At 42.5% G+C, this 14422-nt stretch overlaps 1 protein-coding gene across 30 annotated transcripts in view; it reads right to left on the reverse strand.

Moving 5' to 3' along the window:
* SLC35F4 (solute carrier family 35 member F4) overlaps positions 1 to 14422 on the reverse strand; it is a 353130-nt gene that overhangs the window by 101557 nt on the left and 237151 nt on the right. Inside the window, exon 3 of one of the 30 annotated variants that reach the window (XR_008699476.1) lies at positions 2707 to 3950. The exons of the other annotated variants lie outside the window; for them this stretch is intronic. The gene's annotated coding sequence lies outside the window, so the exon portion shown is untranslated. Of the gene's footprint in view, positions 1 to 2706; positions 3951 to 14422 lie in introns of those variants that run through there. 30 annotated transcript variants of the gene reach the window in all.

The raw sequence follows: 14422 nt of genomic DNA on the forward strand, positions 1-14422 counted from the left end.
GGTCACAAAGAGTCGGACACGACTGAGCGACTGAACTGAACTGAGCACAGTGAGAGAGCTTGGGTAAGTTACTGTAACACTTTGAAGAAGTTACCTAACTTCTCTTAGTCTCAATTGTTGAACCAATTCATGGAGTTTTTAGGGAATCAAATGGAAATATACATGAAGCTTGTTAATAGCATACAGGACACATGGTAGATATTTAATGTGAAAGAGCTTCTATGATTATGAAAACACAGGCAAGTTGCCTTTTTTCCTTGGTGACTCCATTCTTCCCTATTCAAAACAGAGATCATAGCTGTCATTCAGCATCATTTTATAAGAGCATTTTATATCTTAGTATCCATTAAATGCACTAACCATCTCAGATAAAAGCCTCTCTATGAAGGGAGAAGCAGTTAGCTATGATTTAATAGAAAATATTTGTTCTCCTAATACTTTATAAATAAAACTGATGCCAAACATGTAAGCTTTCTAGATGTTCCAATTCATTATTTTAAGTGCCTCTTTATCAAGTGGGAACATCTGTGTTGAAACAACTTTGATTCAGTGCTTGTCACAGCAACAGTGGTATTTGTCAGGCCTACAATAAATTTCTTTGCATGTTTGCATGTATTTGAGATGCTCAACAATTAATTAGAGAGGAAAGAAGCTCCTTTAGTAAAAAGAAAATAGCAGGTATTAATAAAATGGAAACTTTATCTGTCAGGGTTCCCAGGGGCTTCCTGATAGCTTTGCTTTTTTTCTTTTTTACATTTAAGAACACATCATTGGTTGCTAATTTTTTTTTTTAAACTTTACATAACTGTATTAGTTTTGCCAAATATCAAAATGAATCCACCACAGGTATACATGTGTTCCCCATCCTAACCCCCCTCCCTCCTCCCTCCCCATTCCATCCCTCTGGGTCGTCCCAGTGCACCAGCCCCAAGCATCCAGTATCGTGCATCGAACCTGGACTGGCAACTCGTTTCATACATGATATTTTACATGTTTCAATGCCATTCTCCCAAATCTTCCCACCCTCTCCCTCTCCCACAGAGTCCATAAGACTGTTCTATACATGAGTGTCTCTTTTGCTGTCTTGTACACAGGGTTATTGTTACCATCTTTCTAAATTTCATATATATGCGTTAGTATACTGTATTGGTGTTTTTCTTTCTGGCTTACTTCACTCTGTATAATAGGCTCCAGTTTCATCCACCTCATTAGAACTGATTCAAATGTATTCTTTTTAATGGCTGAATAATACTCCATTGTGTATATGTACCATAGCTTTCTTATCCATTCATCTGCTGATGGACATCTAGGTTGCTTCCATGTCCTGGCTATTATAAACAGTGCTGCAATGAACATTGGGGTACACGTGTCTCTTTCCCTTCTGGTTTCCTCAGTGTGTATGCCCAGCAGTGGGATTGCTGGATCATAAGGCAGGTCTATTTCCAGTTTTTTAAGGAATCTCCACACTGTTCTCCATAGTGGCTGTACTAGTTTGCATTCCCACCAACAGTGTAAGAGGGTTCCCTTTTCTCCACACCCTCTCCAGCATTTATTACTTGTAGACTTTTGGATCGCAGCCATTCTGACTGGTGTGAAATGGTATCTCATAGTGGTTTTGATTTGCATTTCTCTGATAATGAGTGATGTTGAGCATCTTTTCATGTGTTTGTTAGCCATCTGTATGTCTTCTTTGGAGAAATGCTAATTTAAACACCAATTCCTAAACTGGTGCTGCTGCTGCTAAGTTGCTTTAGTCATGTCCGACTCTGTGTGACCCCATAGATGGCAGTCTACCAGGTTCCTCCGTCCCTGGGATTCTCCAGGCAAGAACACTGGAGTGGGTTGCCATTTCCTTCTCCAATGCATGAAAGTGAAAAGTGAAAGTGAAGTCGCTCAGTCGTGTCTGACTCTTTGCGACCCCATGGACTGCAGCCCACCAGGCTCCTCCATCCATGGGAGTTTCCAGGCAAGAGTACTGGAGTGGGATGCCATTGCCTTCTCCGATTCCTAAACTGAGATCAGTATAAATCCAGATATGACTCGTTTCCAAGGTTCTTTGAAAGGATGCTAAAGGTCATGAAACCTAATGCAGTGGCCAATAAGCTGCTGATCTGGATGTTGCAGCCCCAAATGCAAAACAGACAAGCGAGCAACCCCTAGAAATGTGCCCAGTGTGTAACACTCAATATATATTTCTAATAAATAAATGCCCTAGCTTCTGTCCCTTGTTCCCTACTTGAATGTTTTAGGTCTGTAAATCTAGAAGCAGAGTCTTCAGGCAGAAAGGAGTCAGGAAGACCCAGAGAGGAGGAGGAGATGAGGAGAGGGTCTGGCATTCCTCCTTAGGAAAGAGAACAGATGAGACTGCTGAACTTCTAGGGATCATCACACAGGAAGCCAAGTGACAACAAGGCAGAATCTCCAATCATACGAATTCAGGGGGATTTCCTTGGCTTTCTACCTTCTCTAGGTTTGGGACTGTTTTCCTGGAGTGGTTAGCAAGGAAATCGTAAAATGAGCAGAAATCATGTACCTGGCCTCCAAGACAACAAAGAGGTGTGAAGCCTTGGTCACAAGTGGAAAGGAATCCTAAGAGACAAAGGGATTGGAGAATTGAAGGAAAGGAAGTGGGGGTGGGGGGGCAGGTGGGAAGAGAGTAATTGAATGGGAGTTTGGGATTAGTAGATGCAAACTGATATACATAGAATGGATAAACAAGGTCCTACTGGATAGCACAGCGAACTGTATTCAATATCCTGTGATAAACCATAATGGAAAAGAATATGAAAAATGTGTATACATATACAAATGTATGTGTACATATGTATAACTAAATTACATTTCTGTATAGTAGAAATTAAGACAACATTGTACATCAACTACATTTCAATAAGATAAATTTTTAAATGAGTAAATAAAATGCAATGGTGAAGACTTTGGAAAATTTTAGAAATTAAAATTAAAAAAAAAGGAAGCAGGCCAAGTCCCTGAAGCTGCAGCAAGGGAAAAAAGAAGATTTGTAGATAGCCTAAGCCAAGAAGCATCCCTGGGGTCACAGCAGTTCTAGTATGTAACGTCCTACCCTGAGCTGCATCTCTGCCACTCAGAGACCTCAAAGAGAGCAGCCAGAGTTAAATAACAAGAGGAGCTAATTCTTATACAGTGTTTCCTGTGACCTAGATACTGCTTATGGGCCAGGTGGTGTTAGGGTTCCCATTTTACAGGTGAGGAGCCTGAGGCACAGAGGAGTTAAGTGTCTTTTTCAAGGTCTCACTTGTGGTAAATGGCAGAATCACGATTTGATCCTAAATGATCTAGTCCTGGAGACTAGGCATCTAACCACTGCCTGCGTTCTTCCTCTGTGAATTGAAGGGCACATAACTGAGGGTATGGACCTCAGCTTTAACATCATCATTTACTTAAATGTGAGAAAAATAAACAATTAAGTGACAAATCAATGTCTTCACTTAATAAACTCTCCCCTCAAAATAAGAATAAAGTGCTTTTGGAAAATAATCACGAAAAAAATTACTTTCATGATGAAGCAGATCTACTATAAAAATTAAAGTGACTCCAAGAAGCTAGTTGAAGAAGCAGGAAGTAGTGAGCTAGTCAGTTGTAAGCAAAGTTGTCGATTCCACATCACCAAAAGTCAGGCCCACTGGAAATGTGTGGAGCTCTGTGTCTCCGCTCGGCAAGGCTAACAGAAAAGGGCTCAGAAGATGCTTGTTGGCTTGTGAGAGATTATCAAATATGCTTAAGCACCCTGGGAAAATGGAGCTCAACTGGAGGGAATAGGTCTGGCCCAAAAGGGTAAATACAATACAATTAACAAAGTCTCTTTGGCTGGTGAGCTCTTGTAGGCGGCTCCCTTCAGGCATATGTATGTGCACAGATGACCGGCTCATGCTGTTGTAGTAGTGTGTAAACAGAACATCCCAAAGCAGTGCCTAGAATAGATTCGAAGGCATCGCAATCAGCAAAAAAGATTTTGGTTCTCGACCAGTTCCTGCTGGGTCTACATTCACAGTTCTCAGCTGTTCTTAGAGCTAAACCAATCATAATCTGTGAAGTAATCCAAAAGCAATTACATGGTCCACAGTTGTAACCAGCCTCCAAGATGATCCCCAATGGTCCCTGTCTCCCCGTGTTCACCCTCTTATGCAGTCCCCTCCCACTCTGCACTAGAGTTGGCCTGTATGACCAGTAGAATACAGTAGAATTGAAGGTATGTCACTTTGGAGATTAGGGTGCCAACGACGCTGTCTTACTCGTTTTTCTTCATCAGATCATCTACTCAGGGGGAAGACAGCTGCCCTATGTGAGAAGTCTTTTGAGAAGAGGCCCATGGAGCAACAAACTGAAGCCTCCTGCCAGCATGAGTAAGTTCGAAAGCAGATCCTCAAGCCCAATCAAGACATCAAACATTTTGACTACGGTCTCATGAGAGACCCAGAGCCAGAATCAGCCAATTAATCCATTCTCAGATTGCTGACTCTCAGAAACTGTGGAATAATATGTTGTTGTAAGCTGTACATTATGGGATAATTTATGAAAGCAGAAATAGAAAATTAATGCATCTACTTGGCCAACATGCGACAGTTTGAACTACCAACTTTCTTCTGCATGGAAGATGGTCTCAGCAACAGTTTTACTGAAAATTAAATTGGGAAGACCAATCCTGTCACATGTAAGTAGTCAAAGAATACTGGAGTAGCGCTTTCAGGCCTCTCGTTTCTGCAGATTCACATCCACAGAAGCAGCAAGACTTGTCCATGGACACCCAGTCACTGTTAAAATGTCACTGTCCTCTCAGGCACCTCAAATCCCTCAAGAGCCTCTGGGGCTCACAGCCAGTCACTGGGACCATGAGTAGGGGGAGAGAGAGCAGGAGCTGGGAGGAGTCTTTTTACCCTTGAGGGTCTTATTTCTGTCTGTTTTCCCAAGGCAATTAGTCTCTAGGAATCCAGGGTAAAAAGGCTTGAGGAACCAGGGACCAAACCAGGTTAGGTTTTGCTTTTTCTCTTTACTGCTTGGCTGGGTAAACACTTCTAGAGCTCAGGTTTACCAAGCAGACAGCAGGCCCACAGTGGGACAGTATATTCTTATTTTCAGAAGTTTATTCCTGTATATCCTTCATGCCTACTAGGTCATGCTCTCAAGCTTTAGAATTTTTCAGATCTATTTCATTACAGTATTTTACCAGCCTAACACAGGGATGTCACACATAGGACCCAACAGTATTGGCTTTTGGGTTTCACTTCCACCTTTCATGGACCTTTTAAAATGATACTGGCAGTGCAAAGATTTCAAATCAGTAAATAATTCTAGCAATAATAAATGAGTAAGAATCATCCCCAAACCACTGCTAAGAGGCCAGCTTCCTGAAGGACTTGAGCCAGGATGTGGAGCTACTGTGTGGGAAGGAATATGAAAGCTACAGATCCAGAGTGAATGTGCCCTATAGGACAGAATAGGGTCCTAACCTCTAGAGCAGTGTGTCTCAGACTTCAGTGAGCATCAGAAGGTCCCTCAGTTCAGTTCGGTCACTCAGTCATATCCAACTCATTGCGACCCCATGGACTGCAGCACGTCAGGCTTCCCTGTCCATCACCAACTCCTGGAGCTTACTCAAACTCATGTCCATTGAGTCGGTGATGCCATCCAACCATCTCATCCTCTGTCATCCCCTTCTCCTCCCGGCTTCAATCTTTCCCAGCATCAGGGTCTCCAGCAGAAGGTCCCTGAAGGTTTGTTGAAACAGTTTACTTGCCCCATTCTCAAGGTTCCTGATACAGTATACCTGGAGTGGAGTCTGATAATCTGCATTTCTAAAAGGTTCCCAGTAATACTGGACTCACTCTGAAAACTACTCCTCTAAGGTTTAGATTTAGGGTCATAATCTCAATGGAATTTAACAGCCAAGCAGAAACATAAAGAACTGTCATAACATTAGGGAGTAATGAAGCCTGTTTGAAAAGAAGGCACTGGTTATAGTAAACGCTGTCTTCCAACAACACAAGAGAAGACTCTACACATGGACATCACCAGATGATCAATACAAAAATCAGATTGACTTTATTCTTTGCAGCCAAAGATGGAGTAGCTCTATACAGTCAACAAAAACAAGACCAGGAACTGACTGTGGCTCAGGTCATGAACTCCTTATTGCCAAATTCAGACTTAAATTGAAGAAAATAGAGAAAACCACTAGACCATTCAGGTACGACCTAAATCAAATCCCTTATGATTATACAGTGGAAGTGACAAATAGCTTTAAGGAATAAGATCTGATAGAGTGCCCGAAGAACTATTGACAGAGGTTTGTGACATTGTACAGGAGGCAGTAATCAAGAGCATTCCCAAGAAAAAGAAATGCAAAAAGGCAAAATGGCTGCCTGAGGAGGTCCTACAAATAGCTAAGAAAAGAAGAGAAGTGAAAAGCAGAGGAGAAAAGGAAAGATATAAGCATCTGAATGCAGAGTTCCAAAGAATTACAAGGAGAGATATAAAAGCCTTCCTCAGAGATCAATGCAAAGAAATAGAAGAAAACAATAGAATGGGAAAGACTAGAGATCTATTCTAAAAAATAAGAGATACCAAGGGAACATTTCATGCAAAGATGGGCTCGATAAAGGACAGAAATGGTATGGACCTAACAGAAGCAGAAGATATTAAGAAGAGGTGGGAAGAATGCACAGAACTATACAAAAAAGAACTTCATGACCCAGATAACCATGATGGTGTGATCACTCACCTAGAGCCAGACATCCTGGAATGTGAAATCAAGTGGGCCTTAGGAAGCATCACTATGAACAAAGCTAGTGGAGGTGATGGAATTCCAGTTGAGCTATTTCAAATCCTAAAAGATGATGCTGTGAAAGTGCTGCACTCAATATGCCAGCAAATTTGGAAAACTCAGCAGTGGCCACAGGACTGGAAAAGGTCAGCTTGATTCCAATCCCAAAGAAGGGCAATGCCAAAGAATCTTCAAACTACTGCAGAATTGCACTCATTTCACACACTAGCAAATTAATGCTCAAAATTCTCCAAGACAGGCTTCAACAATACGTAAACCACCAACTTCCAGATGTTCAAGCTGGTTTTAGAAAAGGCAGAAGAACCAGAGATCAAATTGCCAATATCTGTTGGATCATAGAAAAAGCAAGAGAATCCCAGAAGAAACATCTACTGCTTTACTGATTATGCCCAAATTTTGCCTGTGTAGATCACAAGAAACTATGGACAATTCATCAAGAGATGGAAATACTAGACCACCTTACCTGCCTCCTGAGAAATCTGTGTACAGGTCAAGAAGCAACAGTTAGAACCAGACATGGAACAACAGACTGGTTCCAAATTGGGAAAGGAGTATGACAAGAATATATATTGTCACCCTGCTTATTTAACTTATATGCAGAATACATCATACAAAATGCAGGGCTGGATGAAGCACAAGCTGGAATCAAGATTGCAGGGATAAATGTCAATAACCTCAGATATGCAGATGACACCATCCTTATGGCAGAAAGCAAAGAAAAACTGAAGAGCCTCTTGATGAAAGTGAAAGAGGAGAGTGAAAAATCTGGCTTAAAACTTAACATTCAAAACACTAAGATTGCGGCATCTGGTCCCATCACTTCATGGCAAATAGATGTGGAAACAATGGAAGCAGTGACACACACTATTTTCTTAGGCTCCAAAATCACTGCAGGTGGTGACTGCAGCCATGAAATTAAAAGATGCTTGCTCCTGGGAAGAAAAGATATGACCAACCTAGACAGCATATTAAAAAGCAGAGCCATTACTTTGCCAACAAAGGTCCATATAGTCAAACATATGGTTTTTCCAGTGGTCATGTATGGATGTGAGGGTTGGACCATAAAGAAGGCTGAGCACCAAAGAACTGATGCTTTTGAACTGTGGTGTTAGAGAAGACTCTTGAGAGTCCCTTGGACTGCAAGGAGATCAAACCAGTCAATCTTAAAGGAAATCAGTCATGAATATTCATTGAATCGACTGATGCTGAAGCTTACTCTAATACTTTGGCCATTTGATGTGGAGAACTGACTCATTGAAAAAAACTCTGATGCAGGGAAAGATTGAAGACATGAGGACAAGGAGACAACAGAGGATGAGATGTTTGCATGGCATCACCAACTCAATGGACATGAGTTTGCGTAAGCTCCAGGAGTTGGTGATGGACAGGGAGGCCTGGTGTGCTGCAGTCCATAGGGTCGCAGAGAGTCAAACACGACTAAGCGACTGAACTGAATGAAGCCTGTGGTGAACTGAAAAAATGAATCCATGATTTAAAAGCCATTCAAATCAGAAGCATTATTTTAAACACGGTGCAGGAAGGCAGATGTCTGGGACTCTGGCTTATGTGTTGGCTCTCACTGTTCACTCTAACAGCTCCACATGTACCCTTTGAAAACAGCACAGAAATTCATAACATAATCAGAGCTCTGTAACTTAAATTGGGCCTCTTTTCTCCTGAGTCCTTTTTCAGAAAAGTTACATAGATCATTAATAATTTGGGCACCATACTAATGCCTATTAGAAATGAGCTGACACAGATACCAGGGAAATGTAATTAAAGGACCTAAGAGTTGGCAAGTGTGCTGGATATTCCACATTTCCCCCTTCATACTCACTCTCCCATCCTACTGTGCTCCCAGAGACAGAGCTCTGGGGACCTAGTGAACTGGGCTCCCTAACCTTCCAGTTTCTATTGGGATTGGCCCACATGAGGCTTTGGTAGGAGACAGGAGGAAGGAGGAGCGAGAGATCACTCCCCTGGGGCATGACCGTCAGTACTCGTGCTCTTCTAGGACCACAACTCCAATTTGGTGGACCCCTCCTAGAGTCACAGCTTCTTCCTGGGAAGCCATTTGCTCCCCTGGTCACTTCACGTCCACAGGCAGAAGCAGCTCCCTGCTTCACTATTCCCTGTTGGTTTCTTTCCCATAGCCCCGACCCACTTTCTAGTCCCCTTACTACATTCCCTTCAGTCACTTGTTCTGAGTGTGTTTTGTGTCATGATGGTGACTGCTGCCATGAAAGTAAAAGATGCTTGCTCCTTGGAAGAAAAGCTATAATAAACCTAGACAGCACATTAAAAAGTAGAGGTATCACTTTGTTGACAAAGGCCCATATAGTCAAAGCTTTGGTTTCTCCAGTAGTCATGTATGGATGTGAGAGTTGGACTATAAAGAAAGCTGAGCACTGAAGAATTGATGCTTTCAAACTGTGGTGTTGGAGAAGACTCTGAGAGTTCCATGAACAGCAAGGAGATCAAACCAGTCAATCCTAAAGGAAATCTACCCTGAATATTCATTGGAAGGACTGATGCTGAAGCTCTAATACTTTGGCCATATGATGTGAAGAGCTAACTCATTGGAAAAGTTCAATCTTTCCTGGATGCTGGGAAAGATTGAAGACAAGAGGAGAAGGGGACAACAGAGGATGAGTTGGTTGGACAGCATCACCGACTCAATGGACATGAGTTTGAGCAAGCTCAGGGAGATGGTGAACGACAGAGAAGCCTCGCATGCTGCAGTCCATGGGGTTGCAAAGAGTTGGACACGACTTAGTGACTGAACAACAATACCTGGAATGTCCTGATTCAGTTTTACTGTATGAGATGCAGAACGTTCCTCATTAGCATCACTGTTACATAAGACAATTTAGCAGCAACAAAGCAAACAGCAGAACAGTGGTCCTTTGTCCTTCAGTAAAACTAAATACTAACTGTTGTCCAATTATAGAATTTCACATTTTTCCTCCAAATGCCAATCAGCCTTCTATGTCTGGAGCCCAGGTTGAGGTGGTTCAGGGGAAGACCAGATAAGCACAACATTAGCCTCACCTACAGGGATCTCCCTGCTGCCAAGCCTTCTGTTTGCTATTGTTCACTCAGCAGCCTCTGAAAGCACTACTAGGAGTCCCAAATGAGACCTGTCATTATAGTCCAGGGATCCCAGAGCCAGGACACAGTTGTGCACACCTGACATCTCCATGAGATTGCTCAGATTTCCCCAGTGTGTCAGTGACACATTTGGGACAACTGTCAACCTTTTAGTTCCTCAGGTTTCAGGCAACAGAAAGTGCCACAGGTAACTAAAAACAGAACTTGCCGATCTCCACAAATTGGTCTGATGGTGAAATCAGGCTGCTGGGGTCTTGTTAGGAGTGACAGGTCAGTATCACTTCTTATTTCATGACAAGAAAATACAAACCATCCTGGGCAATGAGGCAAAGGCATACATGAGAAATCATAAATTGGCAGCTCGCAGGCATGTCTCGGTTGGCCCGTGTAGTGTTTGGGTTTTTTTTTTTTAAGTTGGTTGCCAACATACAATGTTTGAGAGAGTTCATATAAAAATCTAGAGTTTCAGCTTTTACTGGAAAAAAAAAATCTCTCAAAGCAGTACGATGCTGTACATGGAATAAAATAAACCATAAACCTTGATGGAAGTCTTAACAGCTGTAAACTAATAAGAGAATGGCAATGGTTTAGTTTTGCTCATCACCTAGAGAGACACTAATAATCAGGTATCTGTTGATTGCAAGACAGCTACTGCAGACAGAAGTGCAGAGAATACACATTTACATTGCTGATGTTCAGCAAGCATATTGCTTGTGATTTCAAAATTGCTAAGGAATGACTGGGTCCCAGGGCGTTATCTCTTTTGTGACTGGAATGGTTGGAGACATCCATTTAATAGGTAGCAAGGGGGTGAGAAGCTGGACAGCCATGGATTACACTGATGTCAGGATGAAAACAACGCTTCCTTTCTTGTGTGGCAATGAATATATCAGCTACTAGGGAGGTCCTTCTGTGAAAATCAGGCTTTCTGATCTCCAGACCTGTCCCATTAACCAGAAGGCCACAGTGGCACAAGAGGCCCCAGGTTTGAAAACAGCCTAACTAAGCAGTGAGAGTTGGCTTCCCTGGAGGCTCAGATGGTAAAAGAATCCACCTGTAATGCAGGAGACTCGGTCTGATCCCTAGATCAGGAAGATCTCCTGGAGAATGGAGTGACTACCCACTCCAGTATTCTTGCCTGGATAATTCCATGAACAGAGAAGCCTGGCAGGCTACGGTCCATGGAGTCACAAAGAACTGGACATGACTGAGTGACTAATATTTTCATTTTTTCACAAGCAATGAGAGTAAAACATAATCTTGAGAAAAAAGTGATGTTGGCTGCCCAAGAAGGTGGGGGAGGCCGTGTGTGTGCCCCCCACCCCTCCCCACTGCCCTGCTCCATTCCTCCAAGGGTTAATTTAAGGCATGGTTTTGCTTCAGGAGCCAAACCACACTGGGACATTATTTCACTTTCTCCTTTTCTCCCCTTTGTCGTCCACTAGTCACACTTTAAAACACACATACACATACTGCACCTTAAAGACAGAAGACAAGCAGAGATTTATAGCAAAAAAACACTTGAAAGAGTAGAAAATATTCCGTTTCTCAACTCAAGCCTTTCAGACAGCCCACCCAGACTCTTCCCATCATCCTAAAGTCTGTTAACACGGACCACAACTATAAATTTTCAATGATAATAACAATAGCCAAAATTGATGGCACCAGGCATAGAATTATGGGCCAGCCGTGTGCACATCGCTTTATTTAGACCTCCTCATTTAATCCTCTTGATAATCGTATGAGGGCAGCACCATTATTATTTCAATTTTAAGGCTGAGGAGACTTTAGCTCAGGGATATTAAAATAGCTTGTTCAAGGTCATCAGACAGTAAGTAGTAGAGCCAGGATTCAAAGGTGATTTCTCTGCTCCCAGAATCTGACTGACACTGAAGATACTAAGGTAATTTTCTCAGAGGTTGTCATGGCAAAGACTTTGGTGCATGTACAGGTCAAAAGTGAAACACAAACAGAATGACAATTTCCTCACATCACAGCCTCAACACAAGTGAGTGTGATGAGACCCAGAACTTGAAGCAGGCTATTCCCAGAATTCTAAGTTATCCAGTTCTACCCAGGCTTGTTTTCCTCATTGAGCACAATATCATGCAGGCTTCATCTAGGTGAAGTTATTAATTAATGACCTTCAGTCTTCCAGGACCTAAAGGCAGCCTTCAGCCTCCAGGCAGCAACAAGATAGGACCCTCAGTCCAACAGCCACAAAGGAATTCTGCCAAGAACCTGAGTAAGCTGGGAATGAATTTTTCCCCAGTCGAGCTAGAAACACCACTCGGTTGATACCTCGATGACACAGTTTTGAAAGACTCTAAACAGAAGACCAAGTTAAGCTGTGCCCAAACTCCTGACCACACAACTGTAAAATAATAGATGTATTTTAAGGCACTAAGTTTGTGATAATTTGTTACACAGCAAAGGAAATCCACCCCCACCAAAGAAACCTGATACATAAACAGTAAAACAGGGATTATGGCCCAAAAAACTAGGTCTGATTTTTTTTTTTTCCCAACCAACTATTGTCACTCAGAGAAACAAGAAGCAGGCAATAAAACTCCATGCAATTTCAGAATGTTTCATTACCGGGGACCTAGTATGTGCACCTCACTCAGCTTAGTGGAGGCTGGGCTTGCTGGCAGATACAAAGATGCCACAACACTGCCCTCAGGGAGACACAGACTCCAAGCAAGAACCGTGATATTGAAACTTCTAGGATGGTCACACGCAGGGAGGGCTCTAGGGTGAGGATGCAAGCTATGAACTCTTCAGTGGGAGGAAGTGTGCGTAAGGGCATCAGATAGGGGCCACTTTTGACCTAGGTTTTCCAGGAAGAGAGAGAATACCACTAGCAAACAAAGGGGTATAGAGCAGACTAAAGAAAACATGAAAATTGTCCGTAACATGACCACTCACAGATGTACACTCCCTCCCCCACGTTTGTGTGAATAAGTAAACTGTAGGGGAGGGAGGGAAGGAGAGGGTGAGCTATCTTCTACTAGATCATCTGTACATATGTCTGTTATATGGAGTGAGTTCACAGTCATAAAGAATAGACTTGTGGTTGCCAAAGAGGTGAGAGGGGAAGGGATGCATTTGGAGTTCTGGGTTAGCAGATGCAAACTAGTAAATATAGAATGGATAAACAACCAGATCCTACCGTATAGCCCAGGGAACTATATTCAATATCCAGTGATAAACCATAATGGAAAAGAATATAAAAAAGAATGCATGTGTATGCTCAGCTGAATCACTTTGCCATACAGCAGAAACTAACACAACACTGTATATCAATTATACTTCAATAAAATAAAGGTTAAAGTGAGTGAGTCTCAGAACTATGTTGGTGCATCACTCAGTGGTGTATGACTCTTTGCAACCCATGGACTGCAGCATGCCAGGCTTCCCTGTCCTTCACCATTTCCCAGACCTTGCTCAAATTCATGTCCATTGAGTCGGTGATGCCATCCAACCATCTCATACTCTGTAATCCCCTTTTCCTCCTGCCTTCAATCTTTCCCAGCATCAGGGTCTTTTCTAATGAGTCAGTTCTTCACATCAGGTGGCCAAAGGACTGGAGTTTCAGTTTCAGCATCAGTCCTTCCAATGAATATTCAGGACTGATTTACTTTAAGATTGACTGGTTTGATCTTCTTGCAGTACAAGGGACTCTCAAGAGTCTTCTCCAACACCAGAGTTCAAAAGCATCAATTCTTTGCTGCTCAGCTTTCTTTATGGTCCAACTTTCACATCTGTACATGACTACTGAAAAAACCATCAGTCAGTTCAGTTCAGTCACTCAGTCATGTCCGACTCTTTGCAACCCCATGAATCGCAGCATGCCAGGCCTCCCTGTCCATTACCAACTCCCAGAGTTCACTCAGACTTACGTCCATTGAGTCAGTGATGCCATCCAGCCATCTCATCCTCTGGCGTCCCCTTTTCCTCCTGCCCCCAATCCCTCCCAGCATCAAAGTCTTTTCCAATGAGTCAACTCTTCGCATGAGGTGGCCAAAGTACTGGAGTTTCATCTTTAGCATCATTCCTTCCAAAGAAATCCCAGGGCTGATCTCCTTCAGAATGGACTGGTTGAATCTCCTTGCAGTCCAAGAGACTCTCAAGAGTCTTCTCCAACACCACAGTTCAAAAGCATCAATTCTTCTGCACTCAGCTTTCTTTATAGTCCAACTCTCACATCCATATATGAGCACAGGAAAAACCATAGCCTTGACTAGATGGCCTTTTGTTGGCAAAGTAATGTCTCTGCTTTTGAATATGCTATCTAGGTTGGTCATAACTTTCCTTTCAAGGAGTAAGCGTCTTTTAATTTCATGGCTGCAGTCACCATCTGCAGGGATTTTGGAGCCCCCCAAAAATAAATTCTGACACTGTCTCCATTGTTTCCCCATCTACTTGTCATGAAGTGATGTGACCAGATGCCATGATCTTAGTTTTTTGAATATTAGAGTTTTAAGCCAA

This window comes from Bubalus kerabau, chromosome 10, assembly GCF_029407905.1.
Source record: "Bubalus kerabau isolate K-KA32 ecotype Philippines breed swamp buffalo chromosome 10, PCC_UOA_SB_1v2, whole genome shotgun sequence".
Lineage (NCBI taxonomy): Eukaryota > Metazoa > Chordata > Mammalia > Artiodactyla > Bovidae > Bubalus > Bubalus kerabau.